Raw genomic sequence first — 18,965 nt, 5'->3', positions numbered from 1 at the left:
TGAGCTAGAGGCTGAACAGTAACCTACATTTAAACACAACTGTTGCTGCCAGGCTTCAGCCTACAAATTTTATAAATAAGTAAATCAAGCATAATTAAAAAAAATAACTATTTAGGCTATCGTAGACCTCTTTGGCTATACGGAATAAGGTTTGCATTTCAGCACAACACACGTTCCATGAATAAATGAAAGCCGGATGCCTTATCTCGCAATAAGCGGATGGAAATCCCAACACTTTCATACATGAAACTTAATAGTGAACCATCAAATACCCCAAAGATTTCAGTGGTCATCAGTACCGATATTTAGCAATATAATCAAACAGTACAAGCCATGCCCCAAATAAAGGTGCTGTGCTTTGCACAGTCTAAATAAAAGACCCCAGCCATAATTTGAGGATTTATGATAGTCTGTCTCCTAAACATCCCTCACCCGTTATCTAGACATGCATTAAAACATTTGAAAACAAAACTCACTGCCATGTAGGCTAATATGTTATCGCTATTTTGCTACTAATTATCTTTCAAGTAATGAATATGCACACTAGAAAGTGAAAGTAGGCCTACTATGCGCTCTGTGTCTGTATCTGTCTGTTCCTGTCCGCAAACGATTATAACGTTCCTCAAATGGAGAACACATCCATTTTCTCTCGCGTTATACGTAGGCTGTCATGCTTCTGTGTTTACAAAATTCCTGACGGTTCCTGGTCGCTAAACGTTTGTTTTCCTTTCCTGTCGATAGCGGTTGATGTCAAGTCAAGTCAACTTTATTTCTATAGCACATTTAAAACAACTGAGTTGAACCAAAGTGCTCACAAACAAACATAAAACAATGACAATGGTACAACAACAATATAACATGGGGGGGAAATAAATAAATAATTGAAATAATAAACAAATTGGTCAAAAATAAAGAGTGTGTGTGTGGGGGGGGGGGGAGGGGGGGGTATTAAGGTAGATTAAAAGCTTGGGAGAAAATGAAAGTCTTTAAGTTAGACTTAAAGCAGTCAATGGTTGGAGAGGACTTAATATGTACAGGTAGGCTATTCCAGAGTTGGGGGGCAACAACAGAGAAGGCTCTATCACCCTTAGTCTTAAGGCGTGTTTTGGGGATATAGAGAAGATTCTGAGATGAAGACCTAAGTGATCTTTGAGTGCTGTAAGGAATTAGTAGGTCACCTATGTAACTAGGTGCCAAACCACTGAGGGCTTTGAAGACAAAAAGTAAAATGTTAAACTTAACTCTGTGCTCCACAGGTAACCAGTGCAGCTTAGCCAACACAGGAGTTATATGCTCACGTTTCTTAGAGCCACTTAATAATCTAGCTGCTGCATTTTGAACTAGCTGAAGTCTGTTGAGAGTGGAGTGGGTCAGGCCTGCATATAATGAATTACAATAATCTAGTCTAGATGTTATGAAAGCATGTATAAGAGTTTCAAGATCGGAGAAGGACAAAAAGGGCTTCAGTTTTGCAATGGTTCTTAACTGGAAAAAGCTGCCTTTGACCACACTATTTATTTGCTTATTAAAATTTAAAGAAGAGTCAAAGAAAACCTCAAGATTCTTTACTTCACTGTGGCAGTTTGCAGAGAGAGGTCCTAGTGCATTTTTCAAGATAGAAACATCACTTGGAGGGCCAAAAATAATTATATCAGTTTTACTTTCGTTCAGTTGAAGAAAATTTCTTGCCATCCAGCATTTGATGTCACTGAGACAGTTAAAAATATTCTCCAAAGAACAAATGCCATTAGTGTTAACAGGCAGGTAAAACTGAGTGTCATCTGCATAGCAGTGATACTGAATGTTATACTTTTTAAAAATTGAGCCAAGGGGTAGCATATAAAGAGAGAATAAAAGAGGGCCCAAAATGGAACCCTGAGGAACACCACACTTTATAAGGGCAGAGGAAGAGGAGAAATTGCCTAAACTAACTGAAAATGATCTATCACTAAGATAAGAAGAGAACCATTGCAGAACAGAACCCTGGAGACCAACTTCATCCTCCAAGCGTTTTAATAGGATGTTATGATCAATGGTGTCAAATGCTGCACTCAGATCAAGAAGCACCAAGAGGGCGCAAGATCCAGAATCAACTGCTAAGAGAATGTCGTTTTGGACTTTAAGCCGATTCAGTGCTGTGCAGAGATTACATTACATTACATTACATTACATTTGGCTGACGCTTTTTTAACCAAAGCGACTAACAACATGGTAAACAGTAAGTTTTAGAACAATTCTCACAATTTTAGGACAGTTTAAAAAAAAACACATTAGAGTACAGTAAGAATAAGTGCGTCGGTGAGTGCTGTATTTTAACAGTTACTTGTCAGTTTAACGGCTGGTGAGTGCTAGGATCAGTAAGACTTGTTGTAAGTGTTGCTATGAGAGTAGATGTTCTCTAAAGAGCTGGGTCTTCAGGAGTTTTTTGAAAGTGGAAAAGGATGTCCCTGCCCTTGTAGGAACTGGCAGTGTGTTCCACCAACGAGGAACAACAGATGAGAAAAGTTTGGATTGGCTTGAGCGTACCGGTGGTAGAGCTAGACGTCGTTCGTCAGAGGAGCGCAGCGGTCTGGAGGTAGTGTAAGTCTGTATGAGGGCATTCAAGTAGGTGGGAGCAGAACCGGAGACTACTTTGTAGGCAAGCGTTAGAGACTTGAATTTGATACGGGCCGCCATAGGTAGCCAGTGTAGCTGGATGAGCAGCGGGGTAACATGTGCCCTTTTGGGTTGGTTGTAGACCAGGCGCGCCGCCGCGTTCTGGATCATCTGAAGTGGTTTCACTGCGCAGGCTGGGAGACCTGTCAGGAGGGCATTGCAGTAGTCGAGTCGTGAGATGACTATTGCCTGAACCAGAAGTTAGGTAGCATCTTGAGTCAAGTAAGTCCTGATTTTCCGTATGTTGTAGAGTGCGAAACGGCATGACCGGGCGACTGAGGCAACATGATCTGAGAAGTTTAGTTGGTTGTCGAGAACAACTCCTAGATTTCTTGCAGTCCTGGTCGGTGAAACAGACAGGGAGTCAAATTTGATGTTGATGTCATGGTGTATGGTAGGTTTAGCTGGGATGACCAGCAGTTCAGTCTTTGAGAGGTTCAGCTGGAGGTGGTGTGCCTTCATCCATGTAGCTATGTCTGAAAGGCAATCTGAGATCCGTGCTGAAACCAGGGGGTCGTCAGGTGGAAAGGACAGATAGAGCTGTGTGTCGTCTGCATAGCAGTGGTATGAGAAGCCGTGCGAACGGATAATCTGTCCCAAGGAGGTGGTGTAGATAGCAAAGAGGAGGGGGCCCAGCACTGAGCCCTGGGGGACCCCTGTGGTGAGATGGTGAGGTGCAGATAGCTGACCAAGCCATGATACGTTAAACGAGCGTCCTGTGAGGTAGGATTCAAACCAGGAGAGAGCAGCTCCGGAGATTCCCATGTCAGCGAGTATAGAGAGAAGGATACGGTGATTAACCGTGTCAAAGGCAGCCGATAAGTCAAGCAGAATGAGTACTGATGATCGAGCGGTCGCCCTGGCTTCTTTTAAGGCTTCTGTTACAGACAGCAGAGCCGTTTCGGTAGAGTGGCCGCTTTTGAACCCAGACTGATTTGGATCCAGAAGGTTGTTCTGTGAAAGGAAGTCAGAGACCTGTTTGGAGACTGCTCGTTCAATGCCTTTGGATAGGAAAGGCAGTAGTGAGACAGGGCGGTAGTTCTCGACTTGAGCAGGGTTGAGAGAAGCTTTCTTAAGTAACGGTGTTACCCGGGCCATTTTGAACGCTGTTGGAAATGTGCCGGAGGTTAACGAGGCATTGATCACATGTGTGATAGCTGGAGCGATGGTCGGGCTGATGGACTGAAGTAGGCTCGTAGGTATAGGGTCCAGCGAGCATGTGGTAGGACGGCTGCATGTCAGGAGTCTGGACACTTCACTCTCGGAGAGAGGCGTGAATGCTGAAAAAGATGTTCCAGCAGTCCCTAGAGGTTGTAGGAGTGCGGTATCTGAGTCAGATGCGTTGAGTGGGCATGTAGAGAATTGACTGCTGATTGCCGCCACTTTGTTTGTAAAAAATGAGGCGAGGGTATCTGCAGTAAGGCTGGATGGAGGAGGAGGCAGCTGAGGGTTGAGTAGCGATTTGAAGGTTGAGAAAAGTTTTCGAGTGTCTGTAGCACTGTTGATTTTGTCATTGTAGAAAGCAGTCTTAGCAGCAGTGATGCTGGCTGAGAAGGAGGTCAGGAGTGTCTGGTAGTTTTTGAGGTCGTCAGCTAGTTTGGATTTGTGCCATTTACTCTCCGCGGCTCTGAGTTTGGTGCGCTGCGATCGGAGGGTATCATTTAGCCATGGATGAGAATGTTTGGATCGAGCTGGCCTTGTGGTAAGAGGGCACAGCTCGTCTAGACACGAGGTCAGTGTGGAGCAGAGCGAGTCAGTGGCTTCATTAACCTCCAGAGAGGAGAAGGTGTTTAGTGGAGGTAGACCGGAGGCAACCACAGAGGAGAAGTGCGTTGGAGACAGGTTCCGGATGTTGCGGCGGAACGTGACCATCGGCTGAGGAGCTGGAGGCTGTTCTGTCAGGCTGACGTTGAACTGGATGAAGAAGTGGTCAGAAAGATGGAGAGGCGTCACCATGAGGGTGTCTGTGCTGCAGTTCCGAGTGAAAATCAAGTCAAGCTCTTTGCCAGCTTTGTGAGTCGGTGGGCTTTGAACCAGTTCGAGGTCAAAGGAGTGGACCAGGGCCAAAAAGTCCGCTGAGCCTGGGGCATCTAAGTGGATGTTCATATCACCGAGAACAAGAAGCGGACAGCCATGCTCAGGGATGGAGGATAGCAGAGTGTCAAGTTCGTCAATAAAGTCGCCTAGTTGGCCTGGAGGGCGGTAGATGACCAGCACGTAGAGTTTTGCTGGGGCGATCACTGTGATGGCATGGAATTCGAATGAGACATATTTGTTTGAAGGCAGTAGCGGGGTGAATTTCCATTTGTTGGAGATCAGCAGGCCCGTCCCGCCTCCTCGTCCAGATAGGCGAGGGGTGTGGGATAGTGTAAGGTTAGTGGAGAGTGCAGCCGGGGTGGCAGTGTTCTCTGGTTTGATCCAAGTCTCAGTGAGAGCAAGGAGTTCCAACGAAAGGTGGTTGGCATAGCCAGCTATGAAGTCCGTTTTGTTGACTGCGGATTGACAGTTCCACAAGCCCATGGAGAAGGAGGTTTCTGTCGGTGAGGACCGTTTAAGTTCCTGGAGGTTAAGGCGATTTCTGCCCCTTTTGGCATGATGCCGTTTTCTGCAATGGCCGGTGATAACAGATATGGTGGAACGGCACATTTTGCCTTTGTCGGTGCCTGTGCTCGGTGAACTTGCACAGGTAAACTTGCTTGTCTTGACCGCGTTCGTCTTACACGAGGCTGGCTGAAACGAGGGCTGCCGCTTATGCTGACGCTTCAGCAGCCGCCACTTATTTTATGCTGCTACGAATTGCATGCAGCTGTCCTCCAATCTCACTAATGATGCATCAGCGTAGACCGCCCTCTGACGTTCGCACAGCTTAGATTGTTCAAAAGGGTGTTAATTACTGTCAACTGAAAGTCCGCTCGCTCACACCGACCGAAACTCACAGTTTCAAGTAGCCTCCTCCCTCAGCTGTTCCCAAACGCCCAGAGTCCAATTCTAACAATTGGAGAGGATTGGCCAGTAGTAGCCTATGTGTTCTTGCTTTCTCTCTCCCAACTCACTGCAGTTGTTGTCTGGATATAAAACCTGATTGGAATTTATCACATATATTGAACTCACTCAGATAAGAAGAAACCTGAGAGAGGACAACCTTTTCTAGTATCTTTGACAGAAAAGGTAATTTAGAAATAGGCCTATAATTCTTCAGGTCACTGGGCTCAAGGTTAGGTTTCTTAAGTAAAGGTTGCACAATTGCACGTTTAAAACCTGAGGGGACCACTCCATTGGTTAGTGAGTGATTAATTATGGCCAATACAAGAGGGCAGATGATGGTAAAAACCTCTTTAAAAAGGCGTGCAGGTAAAACATCTAAGTGGCAGGATGTAGATTTCATATGGAGACAACCTCAGAAAGCTGGGAGGAAGATATAGCCTGAGACTGTTGGAGGCAGCTAGGTGAAAGTTCTATCACTGAGGGATCCGAATCTGGAGGAGAGATTTGAGATTTTATTTTGTCAATTTTATCGATGAAGAAGTTGAGGAACTTCTCACAGATTTCTGTTGAAGGGGCAAGAGTAGATGACGCAGAGGCAGGATTTATAATAGAGTTAATGGTATTAAATAAAACTTTTGGCCTATGAGCATTATTGTTGATAAGCTGAGCATAATACTCAACCTTTGCTGCCTTAACAGAGTTTTGGGAGGTCTTTAGAGAATCTCTGAAAAGGTCATAAAAGACCTGAAGCTTCTCTTTTTTCCATTTGCGCTCTGCTTTCCTGCAAGATTTTCTGACAGAACGGGTCGTGGCATTTAACCATGGAATGGTGATAGTTTTGACACGCTTTTGTTTTAGTGGGGCAACACAGTCTAAGGTCTCAAGACAGGATGCATTAAAGAGAGTGACTAATTTTTCAATGTCAGAGCAGGTGGAAATAGCAACAGAGATAGTAGGTGAGTGAGAGAGGATGAAAGTATTAGAGAATGTTGTGGCTGTGGTGGAATTAATATAACGGGCAAAGGAATAGGACTTAGGGGTAGATACAGGGGGACCAAACAAAATAGATTCAAATAAAATCAAAAAATGATCAGAGACCCCAACATCTATAATTTCTAAGTTGGAAACATTGAAACCATAAGACAATACTAGGTCTAATGTGTGGCCTTTCTGATGCGTCAGGGCCATAACAGATTGCACAAGATTGAAAGAGTCCACAAGGCATAAAAAGTCCTTAACCAAAGGTTTTGATGGGCAACAGATGTGAATGTTAAAATCCCCTAAAATCATGAAATTGTCAGAGCGAGAGGCCATAAAAGATAGTAGATCAGCAAATTCTTGAATGAAATTACAATTAAGCTTAATTTTTGGTGGTCGGTAAACTAATGCACAGAGGAGGGTGGCATTTATCTTTACAGTCAATAGTCAATAGTCCCGCATTCAGGCCACTCCATTATTAGATTAACGTTATCAGACAGCGCTGTAAAATGTGTGGGAATTTCTCTCATTAGGCTATGATGGAGTTGTGGGACTTTTATTTTGTGGGATATTTATGCTCAATACTTAATAACTTATGCGCAAACCCGCACTGAAATTTAGGCCCTGGTTTTAAAGGCACATATTTTTTTCTCTTGCTCTCTCGGAGGTGGCCAGCCGAGTATTTTTTCTGCTGCCAGCTTGTGCCAATATATCATCCAAAATGCTTGACTGCATTGCATTCTCCACATTTTTAGCTAAATTTCCAGCATTTTTGTTCAGTGAATCTTTTGTAAATTGCTTTACAATTAGCACGGGCACTCGTCAGCAGCCTTCGGCTTGCCTCTTGCCATTATTCACTCCTTCGTCTTTATTAACATTCCCTGAAGAATTCTCAATATTTTTGGCCTCTATGTGTCCAGATACATCTGTCTGTTCTTGGTCTTGGATTTTGTGAAATAAATTTCTAAATATCACCTGCTTGCTGCAGCTTTGGTCTGGACGTCCTATTAAAACCGGTCTGTGCACACCTTTTAAAAAACGCACTTTTTTCTCTCTCGTGGGCATTTAATCTGCTGTCGGCTTGTCACTCCACATCGCCCAAAAGGCTTGATTGCATTGCATTCTCCACATTTTTAGCTACATTTCCATGTACCACAAACATTTTTGTTCAGTGAATCTTTTGTAAATTGCTTTACAATTACTGTCGGGCCTATAGGCCGATCGCCTGGCTTGCGCTTTGGTCACGTCCTTTTAAAACCCATCTTTTTCTCTCTCATGAACATTTAATCTGCTGCCAGCTTGCGACTCCACATTGCCCAAAATGCTTGATTACATTGTATTCTCCACATTTTAGCTAAATTTTGGTGTACCACATGGCATTTTCTTTCAGTGAATCTTTTGCTTTACAATTAGGCCTTCCGGCCCTCCTCTTGTGGCTGCCTTCACTCCTTCTTCGTCTTCATTAACATTAATCTTTTTTGGCCTTCATAGTCCAGTTACATAGTCTCTGTTTTTGGTTTTGGATTTTGTGAAATACATTTCTAAATAAATGCAACTTATAGTCCAGTGCGACTTATATATGTTTTTTTCCTGTTCATGACGCATCTTTTGACTAATGCGACTTATACTCCAGAGCGACTTATAGTCTGGAAAATACGGTACACAAGATACGTCTGATCCGATTTAATTTTTTAATTCAACAGGAAAATGTACTTCTATTCACATAGTTTCACTAATGAGTGTGAAATACCAAAAGAGCCAATAATGTTGGAAGTTGAACAAAAAGGATTGTTCTCTGTGATGCTTAAAATGACTTGAAGTTTCAAAGGGCTGTAGTTTTGCAACGATTAGTTATACAGATATACTATTTAAGATCTATGCATAGATTTGGTCTACAAACACCTGTGAATTTTTTCAGATTTTCCGGAGAGGGTCACCTGCCAAATTTTGCTGATATTGGGTGATTTCACACGCAATGACCCTAAAGGACTTAATCACACACAAATGACTATTTTACTGACTATAAAAAATAATAAATATGTAGGAAGTTTAGAACCCAGAATTGACCTGCACCCTACAAAAGTGCACCAAATTCAACACCAATATATTTGGAGGAGGTTTGCGTCCTTCTTTTCCAGATATTTTAGGATTTCGCCGTGGTATCGTTTCAGTATCGAGCATCGAGATATTTATGGCAGGTATCGTATCGACGTCATCATTTTGGTATCGTGACAACACTAATGTGGGCTGTGCAATACTTCGTTTGTGGAAACGGTTTGACCTCACATTGGAGCAATCAGCTGGGTCCTGACGTTTTTATCTCAAACTCATTTGCATACAGAGAGCATCAACCTATCAGCGCTTTGCTACATTAGCATCAACCAGAGCGGTAGAAAAACAACTTTTTATACCTGATATAGATTAGCTTGCTAGATGGCGAGTTTTATGGCGTGAACTGAACCGTGGGCTTGACATGACATGAAGTAGGCTAGTGTCCACGAGTCGTGAACGAGGGGATTTCAGTTATGAATTTCAGGGGAAGCCGTAGGAGCAAAACCTAGACTATTATAAGTTATTGTTGTTGTTACTGGTGCGTGGCTCTTGTGTCCCTTGCCAGCCCAGTCCTGTGCCACTATCACTGTTCCAAACGGGACAGTGGCACAAGCAGTAGGCTAGTGTGGCACGAGCATGGTCGTGGGACAGTGTAGCCTACAGTAGGAGTTTTTGCTCCAACTGATGATCGATTTCAGGTTTCAGTTCATTTAGTTTTCAGTAATTTTACATTTCGTGTTGGTGTTCTTGGTGTAATAATTTTGATTGCTTTGTCTGCCAAGTAATTTGTCAAATACATAGCAAAGTTTGCATGGAAGAGACTGACGTGACAAGAGGGCACTTTCATTCGGTCAGTGATCTTTGTAAGTAGGACAAATGTCTTTTTTTGGATAACTGAAAAGTGTAGTTAGGTTGATTGATTCCGGTTGGTTGAGGTTGATTGATTCCGGTTGGTTGAGGTTGATTGATTCCGGTTGAGTGGCGCATGTAGATGCAGCGACTCCTTGCTTCTCCTGAACGTGCAGTGTTTTTTTGTTGTTAAAATGTGTTTTTCGGAATGTTTATCGCATGAAACTACGTCGGAACGCATGTACAGCCGACAGCAACTGTTGCAGATACGGGAGGAAAACAACAGTATCAATGTTTTGGACATAAAAACAGAGACGCTGGCTGAACTGGGAATACTTCGCCTGCCTACCACAACATCGGACCCGTCTGCTTCACCTGGCCGGCGTCACCGCAAGCGGTGTGCCAGGACAAGGAAGAGAGGCAAGCGAGCTGGCGTCGGAACAAGGCTAGCAGCCAACCCAACTCGCCCAGCAATACCATCCATATTCCTGGCAAACGTAAGATCACTGGACAATAAGATGGACGACATTCGGTTGCTAAGATCAGCAAACAAGACAGTGAGTAACTGCTGCGTGACTGTTTTTACTGAATCATGGCTCAACGAGAACATCCCCGACTCTGCTATACACCTGGAGCAGCTAACGTGCTATCGAGCTGACCGAGCCCTAGCAGACAAAAGACGTGGTGGAGGAGTTTGTGTTTACACACATGATGCTTGGTGCCGAGACGCTACGGTAGTACACAGACACTGCTCTCCACTGGCGGAGTTTATGATAATTAAGTGCCGACCCTTCTACCTCCCCAGGGAATTCACCGCGATTCTGCTGGTCGCGGTGTACATCCCCCCCAGCAACAAAAACAGTGACAGGAGCATGGCACTGAATGAGCTGTATCGGGCCGTCAGTGAACAACAAAGTGAACACCCGGATGCCTTCACAATCATCGCTGGAGACTTCAATCAAGCCAATCTCAAAACTGTACTACCAAAATTTCACTAACATGTAAACTTCCCAACAAGAGGACAAAACACCCTGGACCTTGTTTACACCCCACAGAAAGAAGCCTACAAAGCCAAACCCCTCCCCCACATCGGGCAATCAGACCACATTAGCATCCTGCTGCTGCCCCGATACAGACAAAGAGCAAAAGTCACCAAACCGGTTCTGAAGGAGGTGAGAATGTAGCCGGAGGGGGCCGTCTCACAACTTCAGGACTGCTTTGAAACAACAGACTGGGATATCTTCAAAACAGCTGCCACCCACAACAACCACATTGACATTGAGGAATACACAGACACTGTGACCTCCTACATCACCAAATGCATCGATGATGTTACAGAAATAAAACACATCACCACTCGGGCCAACCAGAAGCCATGGCTGACAGGAGACGTCCACAGACTGCTGAAGGCCAGAGACAAAGCCTTCAGAGCGGGAGATGTAGCTGGCCTAAGAACAGCGAGGGCTAACCTGTCCCAGGGCATCAGGAAGGCAAAAAAGGATTACACAGACAAAATAACAACACACTTCAAAGACAGCAGAGATGCACAGAGCCTATGGCAGGGCATACAGGCCATCACTGACTACAAGCCTGCGCCACGGAGCTGTGAGAACAACACCTCTCTGCTAAATGACCTGAACAGTTTTTTCGCCCGTTTTGAAGCACAAAATGACACTCACCCACAGAAAACCCCACCTCCCCCCCACGACCAACCCCTGTACCTGTCCTCTGCCAGCGTGAAGAGGACACTAGCCACCATTAACCCACGCAAAGCAGCAGGCCCAGACGACATACCAGGACGAGTGTTGAAGGACTGTGCAGAAGAGCTGAAGGATGTTTTTACAGACATTTTCAACACCTCTCTGGAGCAAGCAGTCATCCCATCACTTTTCAAAACTGCCACCATCATACCCGTGCCAAAGAAATCATCGCCATCATGCTTCAATGACTACCGTCCTGTAGCACTCACGCCCATAATCATGAAGTGCTTCGAACGGCTAGTCATGTCACACATCAAAGCCACCCTACCCCCCACCCTGGACCCCTTCCAGTTTGCATACCGAGCCAAACGATCCACGGAGGATGCAATCTGCTCTGCCCTCCATCCAGCCCTCACCCACTTAGACAATAAAGACTCATATGTGAGAATGCTGTTCATAGACTTCAGTTCAGCATTCAATACCATAATACCACAACAACTCATCAGCAAACTGGACAAGCTAGGATTCAGTACCTCCCTCTGCAACTGGCTGCTGGACTTCCTGTTGCAGAGACCACAAGCAGTACGTGTCGGGGACAACACCTCAAGCACTCTGACCCTGAGAACGGGGGCCCCTCAAGGGTGTGTGCTCAGCCCCCTGCTCTTCACACTGCTAACACATGACTGTACAACCACTCACAGCTCCAACCATCTGGTGAAGTTTGCGGACGACACAACACTGGTGGGCCTCATCACTAAGGGCGATGAGGCTCACTACAGAGAAGAAGTAGACCTGCTGGCTAAATGGTGCAAAGACAACAACCTCCTGCTAAATGTCAGCAAGACCAAGGAGATTGTTGTCAACTTTCAGAGAGGCCACAAACAACTGCCACCACTGTCCATCGACGGAGATGCTGTGGAGAGAGTGAGCAGCACAAAATTTCTGGGGGTGCACATCAGCGACGACCTCTCCTGGACCACCAACACAGCATCACTGGCGAAGAAAGCCCAGCAGCGCCTCTACTTCTTGCGCAAATTGAAGAAGGCAAGTGCCACGCCTCCTGTCATGACTACATTCTACAGAGGGACCATCGAGAGCATCGTCTCCAGCAGCATCACAGTGTGGGACCGGAAGCTGCACAGATCAGAACAGAAAGACCCTCCAGCGCACTGTTAACACAGCTAAGAGGATCATTGGAGCACCACTCCCCTCCCTGCAGGACATTTACACCACCCGCCTCACCCGCAAAGCACTAATGATTGTCAAGGATACAACCCACCCTGCACACGAACTGTTCAGCCTCCTGCACTCTGGAAAGCGGTACAGGAGCCTCCGCTCCCGCACCACCAGACTGGCAAGTAGCTTCATCCACCAAGCAATCAGGATGCTGAACACTCTACCCACTCTCCCATCACTGACAGCCCCCCCCACCCACCAGCCAGCCAGGAACCTAGGAAACTAGGATCCTGTCTACCCTAACCCCCCCCCCCCCCCAACACCGCCCTGTGGAACTGCACTGTGACTGCGCAGCCTAACGTGTTGCTGCTTCACATCAAGCCTGATATACTTGAAATTACTGCATACTGCATATCAATGTAAATATACAGGTCACACAAGCACAAGTTTAAACTTCATGTAACTGTTAAGACTATATAAATATACAACACAACTACCTCTATTTTTTTATATATATATGTCCTATATTTCTATTTTGATACATACATGTTCTATATTTCAGTCTTGCACTTTAATTTAATGTTTATTGTCTATGGCTATGTCCATAGTATGTCTATGTCTGTATTTAAAGCATGTCTATGTCTGCATGGGAAAGTAAGAAACGAAATTTCAATTCTTTGTATGACCAGTGCATGTAAAGAAATTGACAATAAAAGCCGACTTGACTTGACTTGATAGGGCATAGATCACTCTGAAAGTGATCCCCAACAAAATCATTCTTCATGTTATTATTGTTATAGTTTTTTGTGTGGACGTATGGCACCCCCAACCAGACTTGCAAATGGTTGGCTGTGTATGGGTAGGCTATGTAAAACTCTTGCTGGCCTCTTGCTGGAGATGGCCTCTTTTAGGTTTCTGCTAATTACTTAATGTGTTGTCCCAAGTATACACTGAGTGACTTAATGTGTTGTCCCAAGTATACACTGAGTGACTTAATGTGTTGTCCCAAGTATACACTGAGTGTTACCTGCTCTGTTCTCTCCCTCCATTCTCCACTGTGCCTGTTCTGCTTATCCAGGATCAAGGATGCAGAGGACAAGAAGGGTGTGCGATATATGACTGGAATGGTCAGATAAGATCATTTTTTATGTTTGAGGTCCCCACGATGGGACCGTCTTACACAAAGGGAGTTGTGTTGATCCAGCATCTTCCACACCTCCAATAACACTCCTGACTCCAGCCAAATCTGCTCCCCCCTCTATACCATGTCCCTCTTATAGTTGTACAGAGTATATGGAGAGCTACCCATCCCTTCTACATTGTGTCTTTTGTGTAGTTCACACACAATTGTTGTTTAAACTTTGGAAACTGAAATCTTTTTATTTTTTGGAAACCTAAATGAGTGTCAGACCTCCATTTTATGTTACAGTGTCACCATACCTTCATCAGTCTTTTTTGCATTTGTTCCTGTTGTTTTAAACACACATTGAAAACTTAAAAAATGTATTGAACATGTATCAGTCATCCTTTTCATGCTGTAGTCTCACCAGCTGATGCTGTAGTCAAGTATTTTATTGAAACAGTTGATTGCTTATTGAGTTACAAGTGTGTTATTGAAACAGTGGGTGTCTTATCTTGCAGTATTGATCAAACTTTTCACATTTAAGTTGTTATTGATTCTTATTTAGCCTATGTGTTTTTGACATATGGCATTTGACATATGGCTTAGTCTTAAAATGTTTCCAAGGCTGTGTGGTGGCAACCTTTATGCTATTTCTCCAAAAAAAACTGAACAGATTTAATGCATTCATTAAACTTTTAAAATTTAAGCTGTTAGGCTACTGATTGCTATTTATATATTTGGTAGATGTTTATTGCTAATCATTAAATGTAAACAATGTAAACAATGATCAAAGTTGTGTGGTAGATTGGGGGGGGGGGCACCATCTTCATCTCACCAAACGAACTGAAAAGGACACTGGATCTAATGACTACACACAAAAAGGATACAAAATGCATAGCCTACGTTTTGACAATGTAAGTGAAGTATATGTAGCGTGATATAGGAAAATGTAGGAATCCAATAACAGCTTAATGTCCAGCAAGGACTAGGGTTGGGCACCGAAACACGGTTCTAATATGGCACTGGTGCCGACGCAAACGGTAGTAACTGCATCGAATAACAACGTGGATTTCGGTGCCTCATTTCGTTTTTTTTTTTAATTTATTTTTTTATACGAGGCATCACAGCATGTCATGCGCCATCTCTAACGTCTTGCTCTGATAGCAACACATCCAGATACAGTTAGCTAACATATGATAAACACTGGATGTATAAACCAAAGGGGTACCACATAGGCGAGTGGACAGTGTTTGACAGCTTGCATGAGCCCAAGTAGCTTACTTTAAAGCGATATCGCGAGCTCCTGTCAAAATCTAGCAGTGGGCCTAACTGCACACAAGCAAAAGGCTATGAAACAACATCAACAGTAGCCTATATGTTACACAATATCCTTGCTAATGCGCTAACTGACATTTGAAATGTTATCAGCAAAGTTATAAGGTGAAAACTTGTCACGGTGTGTTAAACAACATACTGTAATGGCATGATATTAATCTTTCATGTGCATGAGGCCCATATAGCATCACAATGAATATGAAGATTATGTTAAAAGTTAGCTGGCAAAAACATAAATATGTAGGTTACATACCCAGATGTCACTGAGCTGTCAAAGAGGCTACGAAACCATCTCCGTACTTTATCGCTAATTAAACTCAGCTGACTGGTGTTAGCGCATAGCCATAGTTGCTGTTAAAATGCCTACCAGGCTAGCGCTGGGAATCTAAACACTTTAACACTGACATGTAGCCTAGCATGTTCAAAACTACTGCGTGTTATGGGTTAAGACATGAAATTTCTTGAAGCATTTGGGAACACACTGAATTAACTGGAAAGTAGAGTCCCTGTTAGATTAGCTTGCTTGCCAATGCCGTTGTCCATAGGGTTGCCACCTGTGTCGGACAAAAATCCTGGACATTTTGACCATCCAATCGACCTTTTTGTTTGTAAGCAACGGCGCCTTTCGCACATCTAACCCAAGATAAAAACGTCATTCTAAGCGACAATTGTATAGCTAAAATTAGTAAGAATGACAATTTCTAGTTATTTGTTTAGTTAATTGCTTTATTTAATAGCAGACCTTTATTATTTTGTTATATTTTCAACAGTTTTTAGTTGTGGACACCTGGGGGCAGTATTGAGAAAAAAGGCGGAATACATAATTAGGTTCTGCTTTTTTGCTTATGTGGAATAAACTTTCCTTTCTCTGTCTCTCCTTGTCCCACACACTCTCTGTCTCCACCTTACCATTTCTAATGAACCTCCACGGTGCGTGCCCCCACCACCACCCATGTTATGCTACGTCATTTTTGTAGAGCCAATAAGGCTGTGCATACGTTTATGGACGTAGGCACGCTTCAATTAAACTGAAATACACATTTTGCGCATCATGTACAAAAATCCGGGACATTCAGTGTCCAGGATTTTTATTTTTATTTCCCTGGACAGACCATGAAAATCCTGGACAATCAGGAAAATCCTGGACAGGTGGCAACCCTAGTTGTCCATGATCTGACAGTTTTATGGCAAGCGGTTTTAACATACCTTATGGCAAACCGCCTACACTGGATAAACTAGAAAGCAGAGTTTTAGCCTACCATTGTGTGTGCATGCATGGCAAGCTGTTTTAACATTTAAATGTATTATTCGTAGGAGCAATGAGATATTGATAGTAAATTGAATATAACAGTTCAATTTCATGTTCAAATTTGTCTTATCAATAAAAAAAAAGCAATTCATGCTTTAGACCATTTTAACATTTAAACATCAAAACATTTTAAAAACAAAGAACCGGTTCAGGCACCGTTTCGGCACCGGCACCGTTTTAAAAGTATCGATTTAGCACCGGTATCGGATAAAACCCAAACGATACCCAACCCTAGCAAGGACACAAACGTTCAATGTTAGAACTACCAAATAACATATGCTAGATCGATGTTGCAGACCAATTATACTCACAATATGTAATTGACACTATAATATAAGCATGTTTACACATAATAATACTCGTTTTTGGTTTGTTGTAATGTTTCCCGTTTAATAACGCATTTGCTGCTGTCTATCATTGAAATAACACAACACGCAAAGAGCTGTTTGGAACTTGAAGCGTCCGTGAACCAAGTGACCGCGTGGCGGCGACTTCAAAGAGTGTCGCAACTCTCTTTTTCTATGGCTCTGGCATCAACCTACAGGCGCTTTGCTACATTAGCATCAACCTACGGGCGCTTTGCTACATTAGCATCAACCTACGGGCGCTTTGCTACATTAGCATCAACCTACGGGCGCTTTGCTACATTAGCATCAACCTACGGGCGCTTTGCTACAGTAGCATCAGAGCCCGTCTACGGAGAGCCTCCGCACTCTCTATTAATCTCATACAAACCGAATTTGGCTGCAGTTCACCAGAGTTCACCTAGATGGCGATCGCGGTCGAGTCCAAAATACATGGGGTCCTATGAAGCTACATGGCTAAATTTATTGTTTTCACCCATTTAACGACTGAAACCCTCAGATTTTATTTTATTTTTTGCAAAATGAATATGGATTGTCAATCAAAAGTGAAATAATCCGGGAGTCATGTCCTTTCGTTTTCTTACAGGTTGGGTCGTTGTTGCCCATAACACGCTAGCATTGTGCTAATGAATGATGTCATTGACACGTTTAAAAGGCTTTTTAGAACAATTACATCAACCTACGGGCGCTTTGCTTTATTATAAATGACAGATGTATTGCGGTTCACATCTGCGTATTGAACCACAGGGGACGTATTGTTCGGTTCAATAATGTGCTGTGTACCTAGGGCTGCAGCTATCGATTCTTTTTGTAATCGATTAATCTAGCACTTTATCGATCGATTAATCGGATAATTTTCTTTTTGCATTTTTAAACAACCAAAACAAATAATGCATAACGAAAATGACATGGCTGTAAAATGATCAAGCAATTGGCACAGAGGTATTTATTCTAACTCCAACATTTGGCTCCAAAACTAAGCCCATTTATTGCAATTTACCTATTTAGTGTTTATAAGTGCCAGTGCCAACAATTAAATAATGTTCAAAATGCACTCTGTAAAATTGCAGCCTCTTGTGCATGACTTAGCTGGGCGAACAAAGCTGTCCATACTATGTTGTGAAGTGCTGGGAGGGAGAAGAGGGAAAGCAATTTAATGTATTAATATGCACAACAAGTTTCATGCTGTAATCTAGACCTGACATCAAAGTAAATATCTGTTTTATGTAGATTTCTACGCCTGCAGCATTTGCCATTAGGCTAACAAATAATTTTACCATTAGGCTACTAAAAAATAGCCTACCATTAGGCTACTAACAAATAATTTTACCATTAGGCTACTAAAAAATAATTTCTGGGGTGAGCCTATTTGCTATGGTAACCTAGCAACCTGTGTGTGTGTGTGTGTGTGTGTGTGTGTGTGTGCACGCGTGCGGTGCGTGAGGGAAGATGAGGGTGCATGCGTGTATAAGAAGGGGTTCTTAAGCTTACTACTTAAAAACATCAAAGCTAAACATTACCGGTATATCACAACATCGCTACAAATACAGTATGTGATTAAAATCAGCCAACATCATTGTAGGCTATAGGCTACGCAGATAGGCTAGATAGCCTACTTTATTGACGCAACAACGGTCCGTGTGGTACAATCAAATCCCTGCGTGTATAGTGTGCGTCATAGGAATTTAACGAGGCTTCGAGGCAGGGTTTTATGCCTCGAGTAATTTTTGTAATCGAGTTATTTGAGTAACTCGATGAATCGTTTCAGCCCTATGTGTACCGTTGTACACCTAGAGTGTAAGTATTTGTACCTTCACTGGGAGTACTGTGTGTGTGTGTGTGTGTAAGTGTGTGTATACAGTATGTGTACAGTATATGTGTGTTTATGTGTGTGTATGTGTGTTCTGTACCTTCAGTGGGAGTACTGTGTGTGTATGTGTGTGTGTGTATGTGTGTGTATACAGTATGTGTGTGTATATGTGTAAGCGTGTATATGTGTTCTGTACCTTCACTGGGAGTACTGTGTGTGTGTGTGTGTAAGTGTGTGTATACAGTATGTGTACAGTATGTGTGTGTGTGTGTGTGTGTGTGTATGTGTAAGCGTGTATATGTGTTCTGTACCTTCACTGGGAGTACTGTGTGTGTGTGTGTGTAAGTGTGTGTATACAGTATGTGTGTGTGTGTGTGTGTGTATGTGTAAGTGTGTGTATGTGTTCTGTACCTTCACTGGGAGTACTGTGTGTGTGTGTGTGTAAGTGTGTGTATACAGTATGTGTACAGTATGTGTGTGTGTGTGTATGTGTAAGTGTGTGTATGTGTTCTGTACCTTCACTGGGAGTACTGTGTGTGTGTGTGTGTGTAAGCGTGTATATGTGTTCTGTACCTTCACTGGGAGTACTGTGTGTGTGTGTGTGTAAGTGTGTGTATACAGTATGTGT

General features: G+C 43.4%; 1 protein-coding gene across 3 annotated transcripts in view; it reads right to left on the bottom strand.

The window, feature by feature from the left end:
- Positions 1-18,965, bottom strand: part of LOC121683333 (NACHT, LRR and PYD domains-containing protein 12-like) — a 72,972-nt gene that overhangs the window by 8,996 nt on the left and 45,011 nt on the right. The gene's annotated exons all lie outside the window — the stretch shown is intronic.

Source organism: Alosa sapidissima, chromosome 15 (genome assembly GCF_018492685.1).
Source record: "Alosa sapidissima isolate fAloSap1 chromosome 15, fAloSap1.pri, whole genome shotgun sequence".
Taxonomy (NCBI): Eukaryota; Metazoa; Chordata; class Actinopteri; order Clupeiformes; family Clupeidae; genus Alosa; species Alosa sapidissima.
Note: the sequence above shows the minus strand (reverse complement) of the source record. Positions and strands in the feature narration are given on the sequence as shown.